Raw genomic sequence first — 22971 nt, 5'->3', positions numbered from 1 at the left:
GTTGTAAGAAAATCAGGGAACACCCAGGGCAAAGCGGGGCCAGAGCCGCAGCCTGGACTTGCACGGGGACCGGTCAGCCCTGTGCCCCCGCCCCCCACACCAGGGTGGGACCAGGCAGCCTCTGAGCAAGTTCACCGCCATGCACCCCCTCGGCCGGCACCCCCCCCCAGCACCCCCAGGCCCAGGCCCCTCCTCCTCTGTTAGCGCCAGTCACCTCAGCACTTTCCTGGTGATGTTTTCCTCTTTCTTTCTTGAGATTTGATTTCCTTCCTCGTGCGGGTGGTGAGACTAAGGGGCAGACAGCAGGGTGCGACCCTCAGGGAAAGAGGCCCAGTTACACGAGACACCTTGCGCGCTGTCGGCCCTGGGCCTCGGGAAAGCCTCCTGTTCCTGCCCGGCCGACTAGCCCCCGTGCCACCCGTTCTGGGCAAAACCCGTAGAAACAGGCCATGTGTGCCTGGCCCTGTGTTCTTCGCACAGAACTCCCTTGGGGACCTTCAAAGACCTTTGAAAAATTGCCTTTCTCTTGTGTGTGGAAGTGCCATTTGTGTAGCACCTGCTATGAAAATGCTTTTCTGATCAATTAATACTGAAATCCTAGATGACACTTAAAAATGTATAGTGAACTTCACCAGCCCTAATATTACTAAAACTTTTCTTTTATTTCAGAGACTGGCTTATCTATCAGAGACGAATGTTATCATTTCAATGTAGTCTTCGAAGATGCCTTCTCTGAAACGTCAGGTAGCTTCAGACATGAATAAGGCAATTGTTTAATAAAAGGCAACCATCAGTCCATCTTCATTGTCTTAACGGGCATAGAAGTGTTACACCACAGTCACCGGTTTCACAGATGAACATAATTAACCAAAAAAAACCGTGAAACTCCGAGTTTGTGGAATCGTTTGAGTAACAGAAAAGCTGCTGATATTGAGGAAGATTCATTTTAAATTACTTAACACTATTAGGACCTTGTCTTTTCCCAGGGTACCTAGGGGGCCTTTTTCATTGGACCACCAACCCCACATGCCCTCTGTAGCTGCGGTGCCTTGTGGCGATAAGTGGAATTTACGTTCATGTCCCTGAAACACCATAAAGATGTGAAGTAACGTCTCAAAGAAAAACAAAAATTATTGCCATCTCTGTTTGAGTGTGTTTTCATTGTCTGAGCGCAGTTACGGTAGGCACAGTGCCACGGTGCCGATTCATATGTTCTCAGGATATGCAATTAACTGGAGTATGGCATTCACCAACCATGCACAGAAAGCAGTTTATTCATAGAATGTTCTAGCAATATTTATTGATCTTTTTTTCTGTTCAATAATTACTAAAATTCTTTTGTGATCCAGTAAGTTAGCCTGGAACAAAATAATCCAGTGGCCAGAGTTTACACAGTCTGCCAGTTAACCACCTGAAAAGCCACAACTTTTTCTTTATAAGATGACCACGTGTGACCTGTGTCTGTATGGCTCGACCAAGTCACGTCCACCAGACTCCTCTAGCGTTTCCTTGTACTGAGGCATCCTTCCCTGTGGTCATTCCCGGGCCTTCACCGTGTTGACAGGTCTCTAAGTGGGCTGTTTGGCTTTTGTGTTATGTTGCTACTAAATGATTCTAAGGGACTAAATAAAGTACATATAAACAGAAACTAAACACCTATTGCTATGGTGCTGGTGGACAAGGAACTTAATCTCTCTGCTCTTACTCAGATACCACGTTAAACATTTTAAATATATACATTCTGATTGGCCAAGAGGAAGAAAGATTTCACGGCACATTCTTGAGAAAGTATTCTGCCGTTGACTTCAGACGTGCCAGATGAAATGAGGCGGCTGCGGGTTTACTGAGAAGTTTACAAGTAGAAGCTTTTGCTCAGTTCAGTGGGGCCAGCTTGACAGAACCCTCCCTCGAGGCTCCCTGGCTCCTGGGGTTAACGGAGCTCAAATAGTTTCCCTGCAAGGGGTTCCCCAGGCAGCTGTGCGGTCCCTCGCATCCGAATCCCACGTCACACGTCCTGAGGCTGCAGAGCGGCCCCTCCCAGTGCTGAGGGGGAACCAGAACCTGCGTCCCACATGGAGCCTCCCGTTCTGGCCCCATGTAAAGCCGCCAGACGCCACTGCACGGCAGTGGCGCCAAACGAGGAGACCCACTCGCAGGCCATCTGGGTCTCCCCACCCAAATGACACTGACTTGTCAGACCAGGAGACATGAGATCTACTTGTTAATATACTGGGTGCACACGACGTCCAGGCACTGTCTGCTGCGCCCCCCACACCCTGCCATTATCCTCCCTGACAGATTTGGAAACAGGAGGTGGGGAAGACGAAGGACTGGGGAAGGCCTCCTGGACACGAGCGATGCTGACTCAGGAGAAACCCGGGCACCGGGCACCCGGGACCCCTTGGGGAGCGGGTCCGGCGAACTCGGGCCTGAGCAGGAGGAGAGGGCCTCTTGCCTGTGACCTTGCAGCTAGAAGACGCCACGACTCCAGCTTGTCCACATCTGAAGTGAGCCGGGTGGATGGGGTTGGGGGTAGGGGGTGTCCTGCATGCTCCTTCCAGCCCCACAGCAGTCAGAACAGCTAGCAGCTTAATCAGAATAAAAACAAACGTCCATACTGGCACAGAAACAAACACATGGATCAGTGGAACAGAATAGAGAGTCTAGAAACAAACCCACACACCTACGGCCAGTTCATCTTCAACAAAGGAGGCAAGAATGTACAATGGAGAAAAGACAGTCTCTTCAGCAGGTGGTGTTGGGAAAGCTGGACAGCCGTGTGTAAATCAGTGAAGTTAGAACACACCCTGACACCATGTGCAGAGATAAACTCAGAATGATTTAAAGACTTAAATACAACACAGGACACCATAAGTCTCCTAGCAGAGAACATAGGCAAAACGTTCTCCAACACAAATAGTAGCAGTGTTTTTCTAGATCAATCTACCAAGGCAACAGAAATAAAAGTAAAAATAACAAATGGACTCACTTAAACTTATAAGATTTGCACAGCAAAGAAAACTATATACATAAAACAAAAAGACAACCTACAGACTGGGAGAAAATATTTGCAGACAATGCAACTTTCAAAGGCTTAACTTCCAAAATATACAAACAGCTCATACAACTCAATAACAAAAAACCAAATAAATCAATCAAAAAATGGCCAAAATAACCCAACAGACATTTCTCCAGTGAAGACATACAGATGGCCAATAGGCACATGAAAAGATGTTCAATATCGCTAATTATCAGAAAATGCAAATCAAAAGTACAATGACATATCACCACACACTGGTCAGAATGGCCATCATTAAAAAGTCCACAAATGACAAATGCTAGAGAGGGTGTGGAGAAAAACTACGTTCCCTCCTGCACTGCTGGTGGGGATGTCGTCTGGTGCAGCCGCTATGGAGAACAGTGTGGAGGTTCCTTAAGAAACTAAAAATAGAGCTACCATATGATCCAGCCATCCCACTCCTGGGCATATGTCCAGAGAAACCTCTAATTCAAAGAGAGACACCTGCACCCCAATGCTCACAGCAGCACTATTTACAACAGCCAAGACATGGAAGCAACCTGAATGTCCATCGACAGATGACTGGATAAAGAAGCTGTGGTGTATATATAAATGGGATACTACTCAGCCATAAAAAAAGAATAAAATAATGCCATTTGCAGCAACACGGATGGACCTGGAGACTGTCCTACTACGTGAAGTAAGTCAGACAAAGACAAATATCACTTGATATCACTTATATGTGGAATCTTAAAAAATGACACAAATGACCTTATTTACAAACCAGAAACAGACTCACAGACATAGAAAACAAACTTATGGTTACCAAAGGGGGAAAGTGGGAGGGATAAATCGGGAGTTTGGGATTAGCAAATACAAACTACTATATACAGAGATAAACAACAAGGTCCCACTGTACAGCACAGAGAACTATATTCAGTAGCTTGGAATAACCTATAATGAAAAAGAATATGGAAAAGAACATGTATATATATGTATAACTGAATCACTTTACTGTACCCAGAAACTAACACAACATTGTAAATCAACTATGCTTCAATTTAAAAAAAAAGGAAAAAACTTCCACGTGAACAGTGAGAAAAACAATCTAAGATGAAGAGTCAGAGTCACGCAGCGCCGCGGTGTCGGTGAGAGGGCCCGGGGGCTCGCCTGCAGGCAGACACCCGAGAGGGGGCGGGTGGCAGCTCAGACCTGCACCCCCGACTCCACACCTGTATTCCTGCCAGGACGCCCCCCCAAAGCTGCTCGTCTCAACATACCCATTCTGCAGACTAGGAACATAGTCACTGCTTGAATGTTACTGAGCATGAAAAACGCAGTCGCAAGGATGTGAGCAGTTAACGTCATCCAGGTTAGAAGCCACAGACCTTAGTAAACCGTCTGTCTCCGGTTGGGGACCGAGTCCCCACACCTGTCCCAGCTCCGGCATGTGCTGAACATCCTTTTCATACTCCTTGTCTGGCCCTTCTCACCCCTAGGACTCATCCCACATCAGATGCTCCGTAGCCTCCTAAGGGGTCTTCAGGCATCCACGGGGTCCCGCCCCACTGTGAGCCACCCTCCTCTTTGCCTCCACAGTTACTGTAAAAAGTGTTAGTGCTGAAACCTAAGACTGACCATACTGTTCCTCTGTGTCACGCCCCCCAGTGGTCCCTGAGGGCCCTACGGCTCAATCCCACGACCTATGCCTGGCCCACGGGCTCCTGAACTTGAGAACAGTTGCCCAGACAAACTCAGAAAGCCATGACACCTTAGAAACATCTGCCAAAATGCCCCACGAGAGAAGCAAGCCCCCTCACCTTCCCCACAGCCACCAAGACCCAAAGGGATCTAGCTCAGACCTTTCCTGCTTCCTTTACCATCTTTGGCATAGTTTCCACACCATTAAGCAATCTTCTGCATTGAAATAGAAGTGTAAGACATCCTCCCTTTTAAAAACCTAATTATAAAACTTAAAATTTTAATTACCATTTCTGGTTTTAAAAAAAAGGCAAGAAGAAGAAAAAAGCATAGATTTTACCTGTGATTTCCAAAACGTAGGTAGAAATTCCTCAGTTGCTTCCAGAATGTCTTATCAGGAGGGCTGGAGTTTGGGAGACTCAGAGAAAAGGGCCTGGCAGCCCTGTGGCTCAGACCTGCTTAGGAGTAAACTTGACCTCTGTCTGTGCCAGTCAGTCAGGACAGCGATGTTTGCACTGCCACCTGGATCACCCGTAGCAACAGCAAATGCTCCACGTAGCGCACAAACCACACGCTGGCCGAGAACAGAGCTGGTCTGAGATTCGCCGCTGTGCGGACACAGCAGTGAGTTCATTCCTTTTGTTCTGATAAAGATCCGTACAAACACCTGCACACACAGCTGACTTTCTCTGCCTTTCTAGTCGCCTACAATATCCAACAAAATAACCTCCTTTAAATAAAATTTTATTAAATGGCCAACAAACTAATCTCTTCTTCAACGGATCTTTGGTGGCATACAAATAAAATGTGGCCTGTGAGCGTGTGAGCTTTTTACCTTATTTTAAAGTTGACAGTTTGAATAGTGATCTTGAGAAGCATGCTTTAGTTTCGGGAGACACCACGATATGGAGGTCGAGTCCCCATAACAAGCAAACTGGTTAAATTCAACCAACATGTGTTAAGGAAATGCTCCATTTAAGACGCGGGCCTGCTTAAAACCAAAGCAAAAGAAACAAAGCCTCTGACTTCTAGCAAGTCACAAGCCAGGGATCTTTTGCACTGGACTGCTTTATTTTCCAATTCTTTTTTTTTTTTTAATTTATGTATTTTTGGGTGGGGGATGTAATTAGGTTTATGTATTTATTTTTACAGGAGGTACCGGGGATTGAACCCAGGGCCTCCTGCTTGCTAAGCACGTGCTCCACCCCTTAAGCTAAATCCTCCCCCTGCAGTAGGCTATTAATATGCAAGTGTTGTCTCCACTTTCCACTTACTCTCTCAACACCGTGCAAGCGCCAGCGCACGCCGGGCAGGGAGAGGCTCCGAGCGAGGCACGAGCCAGGGAGGTGGGGGCCCTGGAGGGAGCTGCGTCACTTGTCATCATCACTGCCTTTCCTTCGGCCCCCAGAACCCCTGGCTGAAGGTCTCGTGTTGTTGTGCGGTTTTCTCACAGCTTCACTGAGGTGTGAGTGACACACACGAACTGCGTGTATTTCAGGGGCACAATCTGGTGAGTCTGGACAAAGCACCCGTGGTGCCATCACCACAGTCAGGGGGACAGACGGATGCGTCACATTCCAGAGCGTCCTTGTGACCCTTTGTTCTTGTTTTTGTTGTTTCTCGTGCGTGGTAACAATACTTAACGTGACAGCTGCCCTCCTAACAGATTGTGACGTGCACAGCGCACGGTCACCGCAGGCACTGGGCTGCGGGCGGAGGGCGGAGCCGTTGCCACCCCGGGGCCGCCCCCCACTTCCCCCGCCCCGACCCGCCCCCTGGCCACCACGGTGCGTTCTCTGCTTGTATGAGCTGGACAGTTTTAGACACCTCACGAGTGGAATCATGCATTGTGCAACCTTCCGTGTCTGGCCTGTTTCACTTAGCACAATGTCCTCCAGGGCCATCCATGCTGCTGCAAATGGCAGGAGTTCCTTCTTTCTTAAGGCTGAACAACGCCTCAGTGTGTGTGGACGCCACTGTCCTCACACCTCCATCCGACAGCGGACAGACACCTGGGACGTTGCCACGTAACGCCGTTATGAACGTGAGGGGGCAGGCATCTCCGAAATCCCGACTGCGGTTCTTTTGGATAAATACCCGTAAGTGGGGCTGCGGGATCATCTGGGTGGCTCTAGTTTCAACTTTTTGAGGAACCTCCGTTTATCTTCCATAGCAGCCACACCATCTCACATGCACACCAGCCCTGTGCAAGGGCTGTGATTTCCCCACCACCTCACCTGCACTTGTTTTCTATGACAGCCATCCTGGCGTGTGGTGACACCTGCTGGAGTCTGCCCTGCGGTCCCTGATGCTTCATGGTGCTGCGCGTCTCTTCCAGCCCCAGCGGGCTTCCGTGTGTCTTCCTCTGAGAAATGTCTGCTCAAGTCCTCTGCGCGTTTTATAACCAGGTTGTCTGGGGGGTTCTGTGATTGAGTTGTAGTCTCATATTGGCTTTAAAGCTCAGAGCAGAGGCGCAATTTGGTTTCCCCCTGATATAGAAAATAGCACTTCTGTGAGGTGGAACACACAAGAAACAAAGCTCCTTCGAACGTGACTGAGAATGTTCTGGAGAGCGAGAAGTGTGGTCCAGAAGAACCTGCGCCTGTTAGAGAAACACTGAGTGGTTTTCCGCTGAGTTGAGCAGCAGGGGGCAGGGCGGTGCCGTGGAAAAGCAGCGCCCAGGGCAGGTCCCGCTCCCGCAGGAGGTTCCTCCCCGCCGCCGGCGTCCGACTCCTCGGGAGCGTCCGGGCCGGGCCGGCGGGCGGGGGGCCTGTGCCGGGCCGGCCCCGCTCCTCTCGTCGGCGTGTCCTCCCGCCGCCTCTGAGCCAGGGGCCGGAGCGGAGCAGGGAGCAGGCGGGGCGGCCCCGGGCCACCCGGGGCCTCCATTCTTCCCCGACGGGAGCCCATTCACAAGTCGTTTCCCAGGTGACACGGGTTCAGACGCGGCTGGGCCTCCCGGCCCCTCCCTGGCCAGTGCCGGCCCGGACGGTCCGCACCCTCGCTGCCGCTCCGCCGCGACGCGGCGCCCTCCCCTCCTGCCGTCAGGGCCCCGCTCTGCGCCAGCGCCCAGAGGCCTCCGGGCTCACCCCGGGGAAGGCCGGGGCACCTGCCCGTCCCTGCGCAGCAGGTCGCCCTGCTTCAGTCCATCAGAGCACTTGGCGCTGTGAGAAGCTGTATTACTAATTTACTTAGGAGAATGTAATCTCCAAGTGGCCGGTTTTTCCTTTGATGTGGAGGTGCTGCAAACGACTTCATCTTTACTTTGTCCAAGACGTCCCACAAATTCTAGAAGGAAACACTATCTCTGACCTTTTCCACAGATGATCTGAAGATGTTTTTAATGAGTGTTAGGTACTGACATAATTTATGTATTTATCTATTCATTTATTATGTATTTTACATCTTATTAAAGAAATCACATATTTGGACCAGGAATTTGTCTCTTTCAGTGAAGGAATTAGACAATAAATTTCTCTAAACCTCAGTTTTTAAACTAATGATCCCTCCCTGTGAGATTTTTTTTTTCTGATTCTTATTATACTTGAAGTCTCCCAGCAAAGCAACCACCAGATGCAAACAAAGCTACACCACCGAGAGGGAGACAGCTGCAGAAACGGCAGCTCGTGTAAATCACACGCACGATCTCATCAAATTAGGAACTTCATAATGTGTGCAACCGTGTGCTCGGGGTCTGTTTACACACGGGAGGGAGAAGGGCACCAGAAGAACAGGAAAGTGGAGGAGTTTGGTGCATTGAGACAATCATGTTACACTGAGACAGCACATCAGTGTGGTTAATGGTGATACTAGGTTGCACTGTATAAAACGGCTATTTTTATAAATCAAAAGTGGTCAATTACCAGTAGTATTTTTATATTATATATATTTATATAATCATGTTTTATATATTTTTTATTATATTTATAATATATTATATTTATGTTACATATAATGTCAGTTATCCGTGTGTAACATATATAGTGAATCAGTGGCAGAAGCTGCTGGCAAGGTGGGCAGGGCCATCCTGGGTGGGAGTTTGGATTTGTACTACACCCTGTGACAGACCACTGAAGAATTTCACACAGAGGAGCGACATGACATTTATTTCACAATTACACAGTTCTGTTAATGCCGTTGGGTGTGAAGGCAATGAACCTGGATTGAAAGAAACCAAGTAAGTGACCACACTGACAGAGCATTCATTCGGCAGGAGTTACTCACTGCAGTGTGTGCTGCAGTAGTTTCTTGACTAGGCGACAGAAAAATGCCCCCCGTCCCCGGCCAAAGTTGCCCGTGTGCGAATACCTGGCCCTTGTGAATGTGTCACGTTACAGACAAAGGGGACTTAGCCAATGTGATTAAGCCAAGAACCTCAAGATAGGAAGATTATTCCAGGTCATCCAGGTTGGCTCGATGTAATCACAAGGGTCCTTGTAAGACGGAGGTGGGGAGTCAGAGTCAGAGAGACTGGAGATGCTGTGCTCTGAAGATGGAGGAAGGGGCCGCAGCCCAAGGAACGCAGGCAGCCCCTCGAAGCTAGAACAGGCGAGGAAATGACCCCCCCCTGGAGCCTCGGGAAAGCCTGCAGTGCAGGGACACCTTGACTTTAGCCCAGGCAGACCCATTTTGGTGCCACTGTTGTGGTTAATTTTACATCTGCTAATCTGTTAATTTTACTAACATCCTTAAAAAGAACCAGAACAAACAGCAGCTAATGTCTTGATGGCAAGATGTGTAGCAACGCAAGAGCCCTTAGCCTGCACCGCCCTGCCGTTCGGTTCTGGCACTAACCACCCGGAGTTAGCACAGCCCCCCCCGTCAGGCAGAACGGCACCCAGCAAGACTGCCTTCACAGCAGGTGCCAGCTGCAGTTTCAGGGGTCCTAGGTCACCTCTGAGCAACTGGTGATAAATTCAGGGGTTCCTATGATGCCCTCAGGTTCAGTCCTTTGCTAGAAAAACTCACAGAACTCAGGGAAGCGCTGTATTTACAGCAACAGTTTGATTATAAAAGGATACAAGTCAGGAGGACCAGCCAAATGAAGAGCCACGCCAGGCGAGGCGTGAGGGGGGCACACGGCATCCCTGCCCTCGGCCTGTGGGTCGGGACCTCCCCCTCCCTAAACTCTGTGAGCCCAGAGTCCGGGGTATTTACTGGAGTTTCCTTACGTCAGCAAGATTGCTCAAGTTATCGGCCTTGGGACTGAACTCAATCTGCAGCCCCATCCTGCCCGCGAAAGGTCAGGAAGCCAAACGTCCCAGCCCTCTAATCCAGTGGTAGGTCTCCCTGGTGACCAGCCCCCAACCTGGCACCATCCAGGAGCCCAGCGGAGTCACATCATCAGCATAAGAAAGGCACCCTGTCAGTGAGAAACCCAGGACAGAGACCAGACAATCTGTCACATCCCGGTTCTTGTCATGGGAAGTGCTGCGTTCGCACTACGTTTACCCACCAGCCCGTGGTCGGCTTTGAATGGCTCTTAGTGGACATGTCCTTGAGACCTGTTGGAGGTCACGCTCCATCTGCAGGTGGGCAGGCTTGAAACAGACCTTAACAAACCCATTCTTTCCGAAGACGACAACCATACCTGTGACAGCTGGTCTACTTCATATTACTACCCTCTTATATTTTGCTAGAAATCTGTAAGCAACTAGAAAGCAGAGTTTGCTTTTTTAAACTATGTTTAAGAGATAGTGACACCGAAGGCACCTTTGGACAGAGTTTCAGTTCTGTGAGATGAGAGGAGTCCTGGGGGTGGACGGTGGTGATGGTGGCACATGTGCACTTCACGCCACCGCGCTGGACACTGAAAAGTGGTTAGGATGGTATATTTTATGCTATATGTATTTCACCACAATTTAAAAAAAAAAACCTCCCTTGGGTCACTTCTGGACTAATTTAACCTGAGCTCAAGGAGGGACTCTTTTCCAGCTAGTTAAATCCATAATGTCTCTTCTCCACTCCGTCATTTGGGACCTTGGACAGCTGCCAGTGATGGGGAGTGAGCGGGCGAGCCCCCCACCCCAGGCCATCTCTCTCTGGCACAGGAGCCCTCAGCCTGGACGAGCTCCTCCACCTGCACCACCTTCTGAAGATGCTCTGCTGTCTTGAGGGGAGCCCAGCTTTCAGGGCTGGCCATTCTGGCTCAGCCAGAGGCTCCACGCAAATACTGGGTGGGCACCTGTCCAGTAACAAAACACGATGGATAGCTGATGTGCTGGAGCAGTGAGAGTCTGGTTGATTTATTTTCTTTCCTATAAGTTGGAATTTGGGGTGAAAACTGTAAAACCTGAACTCTCTCCCAAGGGCCTCTCTCTGCAGAATTTGAAGGTGCCATTGCTTCTCCTCCCTTTCTCATGGCTCTAAGTTTTGTGTCTCCTCGTCTTCTGCCAGTTTATCAAGCCAGACAAGGGCAGTACCTCACTGGGAAGTGTTCATGGTATGGCTCAGTGGTCAGGCCATCCCAGCTCTGCAACCTTGGGCAAATTCATAGCCTCTCTGTGGTTTAGTTCCTTTAATTGCACAGGAGGGCGCTAATAGTAATCATTTACGTGGGTTGTTAAAATCAAATACAATTATTATATACAGTGCTGAGAAGAGAATACTGCTCAGGGCAGAGGGCACACCGATAAATGTTAACCGATGCTTTCATCACGGTCACATCACCAGTTCATCTCCCGGGATCCCACTCGCGCACAACTTCCTCTGCTTCAGCGCCCCCCTCCCTTCCTATGAACTCGAACAACGCAATGTCCCAAATGACCAGGGAGCCACCAGACTCTACCCACCTGAAAGATCAGCATAAAATACAGACAGGCGTTTTCAGACAGCACCTCTGTAACCTGTTCATTCTAAGTCTACTGAAAGAACCGCCTAAAAGGAGTGTGTTAATTATATTCTAAGCGTGGAACTCACTCAGGGATGCCAGCAGATAATGAATGAATGAACGTGTCATCTCGGACAACAGCCCAGCTCCCGTGTCCTTGAGCCCCACTCCACTCTCCACTGTGACCACAAGGGTCAGGATTCCACACTGGATGGCACACAGCTGAGCGGCAGGAGCAACATACTTTAATACCTCTTCACCAGGTTTCACCCGCAAACTTTCACGCACACGGACTTTCGCGTAGCCTTTCACGCACACCGCTCCGACTCCAGGCAGCCGGCGTAGCCCCACCGGGAGTCCCGGCCTCTCTGCCCTCGATGTGCACCACCTCAGTCTTTCCTCTGCTCTTTGGTGGCCCAGCTTTGCGCTGAGATTTCCCAACCACATGGCCTTTGAGTCATTCTTGACTCCTCTCTCCCCTTTCCTTCCTGAATGTAATACGGTACCAATGTGATGCCCCACTCGGCGACTTCTGTGTTGTTGGACCACCTTGCAGGGGGATTTCCAGCGCCAGGCGCCCCGGGGGCGGAGAACCCGGGCAGGGCGCGCTCCGCCCCTCGCCCCCTCCCTTCCTGACTCCCGTGGAGAACGCGCTCTGCGCTGCCTCCCGCTGCCTCCCGGGACGGAGGGAAACAGCCGGGCCGGCGCTTCCCAGCCGCCCAGGGCACCAGGAACGGGGGCTTTCCCGCCGCGGGGCGGCCAGGCTCCAGGCGGAGGAACGTCTGCGCTCAAGGCCCGGCCTGGGCCGGAGCCGGCCTCCGCCCTTAGAAAGCCCTTTGAAGCTCAGGAACGGCTGGCCGGGGGCAAGCGGGGGAGCTCCTCCACTCACTCAGCCTGGGAGGGGCGGCTTCCCGCCTGCGCTCACAGGACGGAAGTGCGCTAACAATCACTTCGCATGAGTCTCACTGCAGACACCAAACTCTAAAAACCCAATAAAAATAAGCTTTCTGTGAGATAATGCATCAGACGGCTCAAGACTTACCCAGTCCCACAGGAGGCTTCTGCTGCCTTAGAGACCTATTGTCATATTGGCCTGAAATTTTTTCAACTGTTTAGAGACTCTTTTCCTTCAAAATCAGATTAAACATCCCTGGCTCCTTAAACACTGTCAGGCCCTTCCCCATCAGTTTAGCGACGGTCCTTCTCCAAACATGCTCAGGTGGCTGACTTCTCAACACCTGGCACCCCAGAGGGAACACAGGATCCTGGAGGGGGCCTTGCAGGCAAGCCTGCCACCTCCACATTGCAATGTTTCCACGTGTTGACTTCAGCTAAAATCCTTACTCCTCGTCCACTCGAACTGCTCCCGAGTCCAGGTCTTCTGTTCTGGGTGGGGGAGTGCGAGGTACAAACTACCGGGTGTGGGACAGGCTACAGGGATGTACGTACCACATGGGGAACAGAGCCAATATTTTGAAACAACTGTAGGCAGAGTGTAACCTTCAAAAGTTGTATAAAAAGTGTTTTTAAAATATGATTAGTCACTAAGGATTCACTATACATTTGAACAAAGGCCCAAACTTGAAAGGCAGTAAAAAAAATTTTTTTAATAAACTCAAAGAAATAAAAACCAAGGGAATCAGGTTTGAAAATTTTTGTTTGTATTCTTGTGTTTTAGGAGAATCAGACAAAATTAGAACTGAAGAGCACCTAGAAATTGCTGTTAGGGTGTCCCTGGTGGGTTACAGCCCATGCTGGGCCATGAAATCAATTCATCAGGCCGCCACCAGCATTTTCCTTTAAAGCTGAAGCCAAATGGAGTGGAAAATACCAGAGTGCATTGCATTTAGGGAGGGGAAGTGTTATTTCATGAAACTTCTGTATCACATTATAGATGTGTCTGTGTGTGTGTGCATGTGTGCACTAGGTTATGACCACAGTTGAATTTGAAAGCTACCGGGCTAGTCCAGCCAGGAGCCAGCAGTGTGCTGGGACAGATGAGCATCCCGGTGAAATCAAAGAGTCAGAAAATCCCAGGCTTTAAGCCTGAGCCCTGGCACATGGGAAATGCATGACCACAGGATGCTGTTAAGCTCCATTGAAAGGCAGCTGTTCGTCTTCTGTAAAACAGGGGTGACAGTATTTTCCTCCAACAAGTATTAAGGAGACGCACACCGGTGCTCACCTCCATGGGCTGAGTCCGTTGGTACCACCTGTCGAGAAACACAACGGGAACTTTGCCTGCGTTCCACTTCTGACCTTCTCCACGGCAGCCCTGTATGTCAGGTATCACTGTTACCCTCCATCAGATGAGGAAGGAGGCAGTCTGGTCCCAAGCACATGCACCACGCCTTTGTCCGGATGTGAGGATGCACTTGAAGCACTCAGGGCCACGCGCTGTCGCCAAGCAGCCCGTGACGTTCAGCGCCACTCAAAGGCAGGGCCTCCCCAAGAGGAAGGCTCGGTGCCGGAACGCAGGTGGACGCCCGGCCCTGCTCTGCTAGACCGCGTGCTTCGTGACGAAGTTCATGGACACCTGGCAGGAGCTCCTGCCCTTGTTCAGGGCGGGCCACGGCCCGCACGGGGCCGCGCGGTGCTGGATGACACGGCTACCCTCGTCACAGCCACCGCGACGCCTGTGCCACCCGACACGCGTATCCCGGGCCCGCCCTCCCTGGCCGCGGCTCTCTGTGCCTCCCCATCAAAGGCACACGTGGGCGTCTTTCCCCGTCCACCTCCGGCCAGCGGAAGGCCCCCGGAATCCCGCCCGCGTCGCCCACGGGCACCCGCGCTCCTCCCGTCCCCGCGTCACCGCGCACCTGCTGAGCATGTCCCCTGAGTCCTCGTGGGAGATGCTGATAACGATGCTAACCGAGATAGGACCCAGGCCAGGTGCGCTCTCGGGGACAAAGACCAGAACAATCTCTAACCCGCTCAAGGCCCGGGCGCCTCCTCAGCGCCGCGTTTGCCTCGCTTTGCGAAGCGGGTCTGGAGACGAAGCACCGGGAGATAAACCGCTGTGAAGGCGCCACCTCGTGGCGCGCAGGCGTCAGTGCACCCCGCGCGGCAGGCAAACCAGAGGGAGGCTGGTCCGGCAGGTAGGTCCTAACGCACCTGCCTCTCCATCAAGAATAATAATAATAATAATAATAATGCTAGCTTAGAGGGTATTTGCGCCACTCGCAGGGTCTGAGCAGCGAATCCTTTCTCCTCATAATGTCGCAAAGTAAATCAGACTGGCGCTATTCCTTTTGTTCACCACTGTGAATTAAACAAACCTAACACCACTTATTCCACGAATTGCCCAGAAAAAAAAACAATTGATGAGCTATATAGGTAAAGAGACAATTTTTTAAATACTTCCTTCCATCCCTAGTTCTACATTTGAAATGAAAATTCCCTTTTCTTTTGCTCATGATTCTGAAATTATCTTTAAGGAATCCTGAATTTAATACGAGCATCCATAAAGAGAAAGGCAGTGCCTCCCAAGCCAGGCAGCTTCCTCACCTTCCACAGGACCAATGGTCAGGTCCCAACCGATGGTCACAATGCCATGGCCACACTGGATCCTGCTTCCTCCAGGTGTGAGGTGATGCTGCTTCCCCACTTCTCAGATTTCTAGTCCCGTCTAGGGTACAAGACAGCTGGGACACGCAGGTGTTTCAGACACACAATCAGGCGTGAGTTTAACTGATCCTGACTCAGTCTGAGTTGGAGGATAGGGATCAGCCAGGGTGCACTTGCAGGGTCTGTCACGGTTGAGGATGGTAAGAGAATGCTGAAAGCTGCAATGAGAAAAATGAGGGGCAAGAGTCACCTGGGGTCTGACTGTGTTTCCCAAACCGAACTCAGAACTCAGAATCGGAAAAGGGCAGATGTAAGAAAAACCACATCATCATGTAGTCGGTCAACACACACGCACCGTGGTATGTTTTGAAAACAGTGGGTACTGAATCCTGCCCAGAGGTTCACTGTCTGGGAAGGAGGGTGATGTGTGAATGAGTAATTGTACACGTTCCTAAAACTCTTGCTATGGACACTTTGAAAGAAAAGCAAACAGAAGTAAGATCTGGCAAGTTCTCTCTGGTGTGACTTCCTCTCAGGGACCGAACAGAGGCATTTATCTGACAATCCTCTTCACCACCCATGTATAAACTCCAAACCTGGAGCATCTCAACCCCATAATGCCAAAGCAAGCAGAAGAAATAAAACAATAATGATGAAAACAGAAATCAATGAAATTAAAAACAGAAAAAACCAATGAAACCAAAGTCTGATTCTTTGAAAAAGTCAATAAAATTGGCAAGTGAGTCTCTAGTGAGTCTGACCAAGAAAACAAAGAGAGAAGACATAAATAACAATACCAGGAATGAAAGAGGGGGCGTCACCCTTGACCTCGCTGACACTAAATGCATGATAGGAAAATAAACAACTGTATACCCATAGATCTGGCAACTTAGATAAAATAGAGCGGTTTCGTGAAAGACGTAAACTACCAAAATTCACTGAAAAAAGATACAGAGAATCTGAATAATCCTCTATTTATTAAAGAAATGGAATCTGTAATTGAAAACCTTCCCACCCAGAAAACTCCAAGCACAGGTGGATTCCTTGGTGAATTCTGCCATCATGTAGGGAAAAAATAATTGCAAACCTGCACAATCTCATCCAGGAAGTAAAAGAGCAGGGAAGACTTTCCAACTCATTTTATGAGACCAGAATTAACCTAACATTAAAACCAGAAAAAGAGATTGCAAGAAAAGAAAATTGCAAAACAATACTCTTTGTAAACCTAGATGTAAATTTCTTCAACAAAGCATGCAAAAATTGAATCCAGAAATTCCAATTAAAACAATGATACATGCCAATCAAGCAAGATTCATCCCAGGAATACAAAGCTGGTTCAACATTTTTAAAATCAATTAATGTAATTCATGATATTAACAGACTAAAGAAGAAAAACCTTATGAATATCTCAATAGATTCCAAAATTAGCATTTGACAACATTCAACATCTCTTCATGATAAAAACCCTCAACAAACTAGAAATAGAGAACTTCCTTCATCTTATGAAAAGTATTTACACAGCTACATAAAACCTACAACTAACCTCAACGGTGAAAAACTGAATGCTTTCCCCCTAAGATGGGAACAAAGACAGGATATCTTCTCTCACTCTGTTCAGGATCAATGTCTCGTTCAAACACGAACTTCTGTCAGCCTTTCCATGGGCAAGAAAAGGCAGACAAATAGAAAAGAAAGATATAAAACTGCCTCTATTCTCAGATGACATGACTGTCTATGAAGAAAATCCCAAACAATCTACAAAAACATCTCTTATAACTAAAAGGTGAATTTAATAAGGTCACAGGACACCTGGCCAATATGTAAATGTCAATTATCTTCCTATATACAATAAACAACTGGAATTTGAAATTCCAAAAAAAAAAATACCATTTACAATAGCACTGAAAACGAAATACTTAGAGATAAATCTAAGAGTCTGTATGTTAAAAATTACAAACACTAATGAAAGAAATTAAAGAAGATTTATATAAAGAGATCTACCATGCTCATGGATTGAAAGGCTCAATATTTAAAGATATTCATCTTGTCAATTGATAAATAGATTTAGTGCAACCCAAATCAAAATTCCAGCAAGGCTTTCTTGTAAATATAGACAGGTTCATTTTAAAATTTATATGGAAAGGCAAAGGAAAAAGGAAAGCCAAAACAACTCTGAACAAAAAAAAAAAGAGTTGGAGGACTCACTCTACCTGACTTCACATTTCATGATAAAGCTACAGTTATCCAGACAGTATGATATTGGTAAAAGAGCATGTGCATTTAACAATGGAACAGAATAAAGAGACCTGAAATAGATCCACACAAACATAGTTCATTTTTGGCAAAAGTGCAAAGGCGAGTCAATGAAGAAAGTTTTATCTTTTCAACAAATGTTTCTGAAACAACTGAGTACCCATGTGCAAAAAAGGAAAAGGGAAAAGAGCCTTGACACACGCCTCATGCCACGCGCAAAAGTTACCTCAGAATAAACCGCTGACCTAGTTCTAACTCTAAACCTTTAAAAGTTCTAGAAGAAAGAGAGGAGAAAACCTGTGTGACCTTGGGTGTGGTGGCAAGTTTTAGACATGATACTAAAAGCATGAGCCATAATAGAAAATTTGATAAATTGGACTCATAAAAAATTTGAAGCTTTTTCTCTGTAAAAGACACTGTTAAGGGGATTAGAAGTCAAGCCACAGACTTGGAGAAAAATATTTACATAAAGGACTCGCATCTAGATAGAATATATAAAGAACACTTAAAGCTCAATAGTAAGAAACAACCCCCCTTTAAAAATGAGCGAAATAGGTGAAAAGGCACTTCTCCGAAGAAAATATACAGACGGCAAATAAGCATGTGAAATGACGCTCTGCCTGAACAGTCATTAAGAAAGTTGAAGCCACAGAGAGAGACCACTGCATACCTAGAATGGCTAACACATAAGAGCTGACCACGCCAAGACCGGGGCTGATGGAGAGCGACTGGAACCCGCATTCACTGCGGGGTCTCATTAGTGAGGATGCAAATGGCACAGCCAGTTTGGAAGAGCTGAACAGTTTCCTGCAGAGTTAAATATATGCTTAGCATGTGACCCAGAAATCCCACTCCGAGGTATTTAACCCAAGTGAACTGACGCCCTGGATTCACCTAAAAACCTCTCTGCACAAGGTCATAACCACTTTGTTTCTGTCCCCAAACTGGAAACAACCCAGACGTGCTTCCGCAGGTGGCTGGGTAAACCAAGTGCGGTGCGTGCACACAACAGAACGCCACTCGGCAGCACAAAGACGAAATGCTGACTCACACAACAGCAGAGATAAATCTTAAACGAATCTTTTCTAGATGAAAGAAGCCGAACCCAAAAGACTTCACACTGTAAGATCCCATATACATGACAGTCCGGCAAAACTGTGCAGACAGAAATCTCTCCGGCGGCTTTCCCGCGTGGAGGGTGGAGGCAGTGTTGGACTGAAGGCTGTCTACATGGGGGCTGTTCCAGGGCCACTGAACACAAGTCTTCTGGAAACTAGCAGATCAACATGAAAAAATATTAGGAAAGAGTTTTTCCCCTTCACAGGCTTGATCTAAGGGAAGTACATGTGAAATATTGCACCCAACAAATAGGAAATATTTCTCTGTTTCGAGCATTCATGGGATATTAGGAAACTTAGACACAAATACACATTACATCAAAAAGAAAGTCAATACATATTTTTAAATTATATACAAACCACATTATCGGATCAAAATGCAGTAATATTAAAAATCAATTACAAAAAGATCACCAATGCCCCCCAACACACATACTGTACTTTAGAAACTAAAAAGCACACTTCTAAATAATTCATGGATCAACGGAGAAATCATAAGAAAAATGATTAAATATTTAGATTTAAGTGAGAATGAAAGTGATAATTTTTTCCATCATCCCATTTGTGTATGCACACACACACGTTATATAAATAGAAATGTATAGTTGTAAAAGTGTAACTATATTTGTATATATATATATATATATAAATAGAATGATGGAAAATAAGAAAGGACAAGAAATGTAGAAAAAAAACAGAGGATAAGTTCAAGAGCTCTAACATCTGATTAAAATTAAAGTGACAGTTTTATCCTATAAATAATCATAGAGGTTTCCCTATCTCCGAACAAAATGAATTTCCAAACCGAATGAGCTTACCAAGTTCCCAGGACAATAACAGAAAAAGCCCACACACCAAGGCACATTACAATGAATGTTCAAGTTAATAGAGACAGATAAAAAATTACAGGTATTTCAGAGACTTTTAAGAATTTCATGGAATGACCAGGAATAAATATGCCCCTTCTCAGGAAGCCACTGAAGCGTGTTCCCCCAAAACAACAGCACAAATGAAGAGGGAAATATCAGTGCGGAACCAGTGGCAGAACATTGGAGAAGGTCCCTGTGCCTTTCTCCAGTGTTCCAGCCACTGGTCCCCAGCATGACAGTGCAGAGAGGTCCCTGGACGGGAGCCCCAGAGCAGGCCAAGAGCACAAGAAATCTAGATTAGCAGAAGCAGAGAATCCCAGGAGGGTTATCTCCGAGAAAAAGATAAAATCAATCAAATACCTTATGTGTGTGACCACAGTAAGGAGAGATTTAAACTTAGACGGAGGGGACCTTGGAAGGAAAGAATGATAAGAAAATAGAAAACTTAAGACAACAAAAACTAAAAGCCTCTTATCAACTTTAGGGAGGAAAAAGTTTGCAAAGAGGAAATGTAAGCAAAATATACCACATAGCTCTTCTGTGAGCAGTGCTTTCATATCCATACAATAGTGCAAACTCTGGGTATCAGTTTAATTCAAAATGGCGACATTGACTCCACCGAGAGGATGTGGAAGAGGAGGGATATGGGAGCACATCTTATCTTCCACAGCAGGAGGTCAGTAGATAATAAACTGAAGTATCAAGAAATGAGCCTACATCATGTTAATTAGAAATAAAGAGGTAAACACGAAAGAAACTGTTTAAAAAGTTAAAAATGAGTTGTCCTTGTGGAGTGTGAACTGGGGACGGGCATGGTGGAAGGGAATACTTCTTTGACTGGAATTCTTTTATTGTAATTAAGCTAAATGTACGTAGCACTCTATGGGCCACCTCAGAATCAACGTTTAGAGAGAATGTATATGCTGAAGTGTACATACTAAGAGAGAAAAAAGGAAATTCATGAGCTAAGCATACAACTCTAGGAGCTCATAAAGGAACACAGGTAACCTGAAGACACTAAAAGGAAATACATAGTGAAAACTGATGAACTAAGAGGAAATAAAAGAAATAAAGACAGATAAAAGCAAAAGCTGAGTCTTCGAAACAAACCAATACAACAGATTTTACCCTTTCCATGAAAAAAATAGGTCATAAACATACACTAAAACTTTTAGATATCATAAAAGAATACAGCAAACAACTTTATACCAATAAACCTGACAACTTTAAAATATGGAAAATATGAATTACCAAAATAAACTCAAAAAGAAATTGAAAATATGAGTAGACATAAGCATTAAAGAAACTGAGTTAGTCATCAATATCAGAAAATCTCCAGGACTAAGCAATTTGAAAGGTGAGTTTTACCAAAACTTTAAGAAATAGATAATTCTTAATTGTACACTAACCCACTCAAGAGGATAGAAAGAGAATAAAATCTAAGCTCATTTTTTGATGTTTATAAACCTTGATATCGAAAAACAGATGGACTAGTGTGAGAAAGGAAGCTTGTCGACCGATCTCATTTTTATGTATTCTGAGCTGTAGACGTCCTGATGGGTGCGATCTCCTAAGCTCTTTGCACATGTCAGGCACTGCTCTCAGGGGGTTTTGGTTGTTTTTGTATTGAGATACAACCGAGATATAGATACAAAAACCTGCACATATTCCATGTATAAAATTTGATGAGTCTGGACATATGCAAACACCCATGATCCCAGGACCACAATCAAGGGAATAAATAAATCAACTCCTCCCAGTTTTCTTATGTCCTTTTTTTTTTTTTTAATTTTGTGTGTGTGCATGTGTGGTAAAAACACAACATGAGTGCTGCCCACTTGACAAACTCTGAAGTGCACAAAAATATTGTTAACTACAGGCACTATGTTGCACCGGAGAACTCTAGAACTTACATAGCATAACTGAAATTCATAGAATAACAACTCTTCACTTCCCCTGCTATAAGGGTATCATAAGTTCTAACTTATTTAGTCTTCAAAACAGCCTTATCAAGAGGATACCACTATTATGCCTACTTTATCAGTCAGGATACTGAGGCACAGGTAGTTAAGTGTCTGTCCACGACATGAACCCAGGCAGTCCTCCAGGTTCTGTAATAGTGAAGCCTAGTGCAGACTTTCTATAGAGGGGACTTTCTATTCCAGTCGATCACCTGAGGACACAGAACTGATACATTGCAGGTGCTCAACTGTACCGAAGTAAAAATACTAGCCAACACAGTAAAACAAGAATAAGAAATAAGACCAAGTGCTGAAGAGGAAACAAAAGTACTTTTATTAATAGATGATATAATTATCTACATAAAAATCCAAGAGAATCTATAGACAAACTATTAGAACCAATGCATTCTTGATAAACAAGTTTATACTCTATAGCACAGGGAACTATATTCAATGTCTTGTAGTAACTTATGGTGAAAGAGAATATGAAAACGAATATATGTATGTTCCTATATGACTGAAGCACTGTGCTGTACACTAGAAATTGACACAACATTGTAAACTGACTATGCTTCAATAAAAATATATATTAAAAAAAGAACTAATGCTTTCTTCAGTAAGATCACTGAATAAAACTTCATGATTTACCAAATACCTACAAAAATCTATTAGGAATGTCATCTTTTAAAAATATCATTCAAAGTTCAACCAAAACTACAAGATACCTACAAATAGATTAAGCAAGGATGTATAAGATATACATGAAGAAAAATTAGTTACTTTTTGAAGGCAATTACAGAAGAGCTAAGTAAGAAAAATACTATGTTCATGAACAGGAAAACTCAATACCCTAACAATGATAATTTCCACAAATAGAGCAGTAAGTCCAATGTTCTTCTAATCATGATACTAACCATATTTTTCAAAGAAGTGACAAGTCTTATAACTCATTTGAAGAAGTAAGATGTGGTTTTGAAGAGTAAGGTGGTTGATGATACACAGTTCCTATGACCCAACAAATCCACTTCTAGACAGACACCTCAGACAGCCCAGTGAAAACCGTGTAAGATAACCGTGTGTACACGGAGTTCAAAAAAAGGAAGTGCCTAAACGTGCATCAGCCTGGCAGTAAGTAAAATCTGTGTCACGCGTGGGTGAAAATCAAGAAACTAGATGTACATATATCAACTTAAACAAATCTCAGGAACATTTTGCAGCCTGAAAGCATTATTAAACATAATGCATTATGACACGTAGATAAATTTTCAAAGCACATACTGTTTACAGGTACCCAAACACCTGTACAAGAATGATGCAATGATACACATTATTTTGAAGATGCAGTAAATAGTATTGGGGTAGGAGCAATAATAATAAATAATGTTAATACTAAGAACTTTGATGGGGAAGGTACAGCTCAAGTGGTAGAGCCTGAGCTTAGCATGCGCAAGGTCCTGGGTTCAATCCCCAGTACCTCCTCTAAAAATAAAATAAGTAAGTAAAACTTAATTACCTACCTCCCCTCAAAAAAATAATTAATTTGATTAAAACTTTTACCTATAGTATAAACATATTCAGTTAATCTTCAAAATAGTCCTATGAAGCAGGTATCATTATCATAATTTTTCAGATGAGAAGACTGAGACATAACTAAGCA

The 22971-nt window shown here is 45.9% G+C and overlaps 1 protein-coding gene across 1 annotated transcript in view; it reads right to left on the bottom strand.

The window, feature by feature from the left end:
- The window catches only part of RP1 (RP1 axonemal microtubule associated), a 240092-nt gene that overhangs the window by 168420 nt on the left and 48701 nt on the right, over positions 1-22971 (bottom strand). The window contains exon 4 of the mRNA XM_074354881.1: positions 15054-15331. The gene's annotated coding sequence lies outside the window, so the exon portion shown is untranslated. The remainder of the gene's footprint in view (positions 1-15053; positions 15332-22971) is intronic.

The sequence above is a fragment of the Camelus bactrianus genome, chromosome 29 (genome assembly GCF_048773025.1).
Source record: "Camelus bactrianus isolate YW-2024 breed Bactrian camel chromosome 29, ASM4877302v1, whole genome shotgun sequence".
In the NCBI taxonomy this organism is placed as follows: Eukaryota; Metazoa; Chordata; class Mammalia; order Artiodactyla; family Camelidae; genus Camelus; species Camelus bactrianus.
Note: the sequence above shows the minus strand (reverse complement) of the source record. Positions and strands in the feature narration are given on the sequence as shown.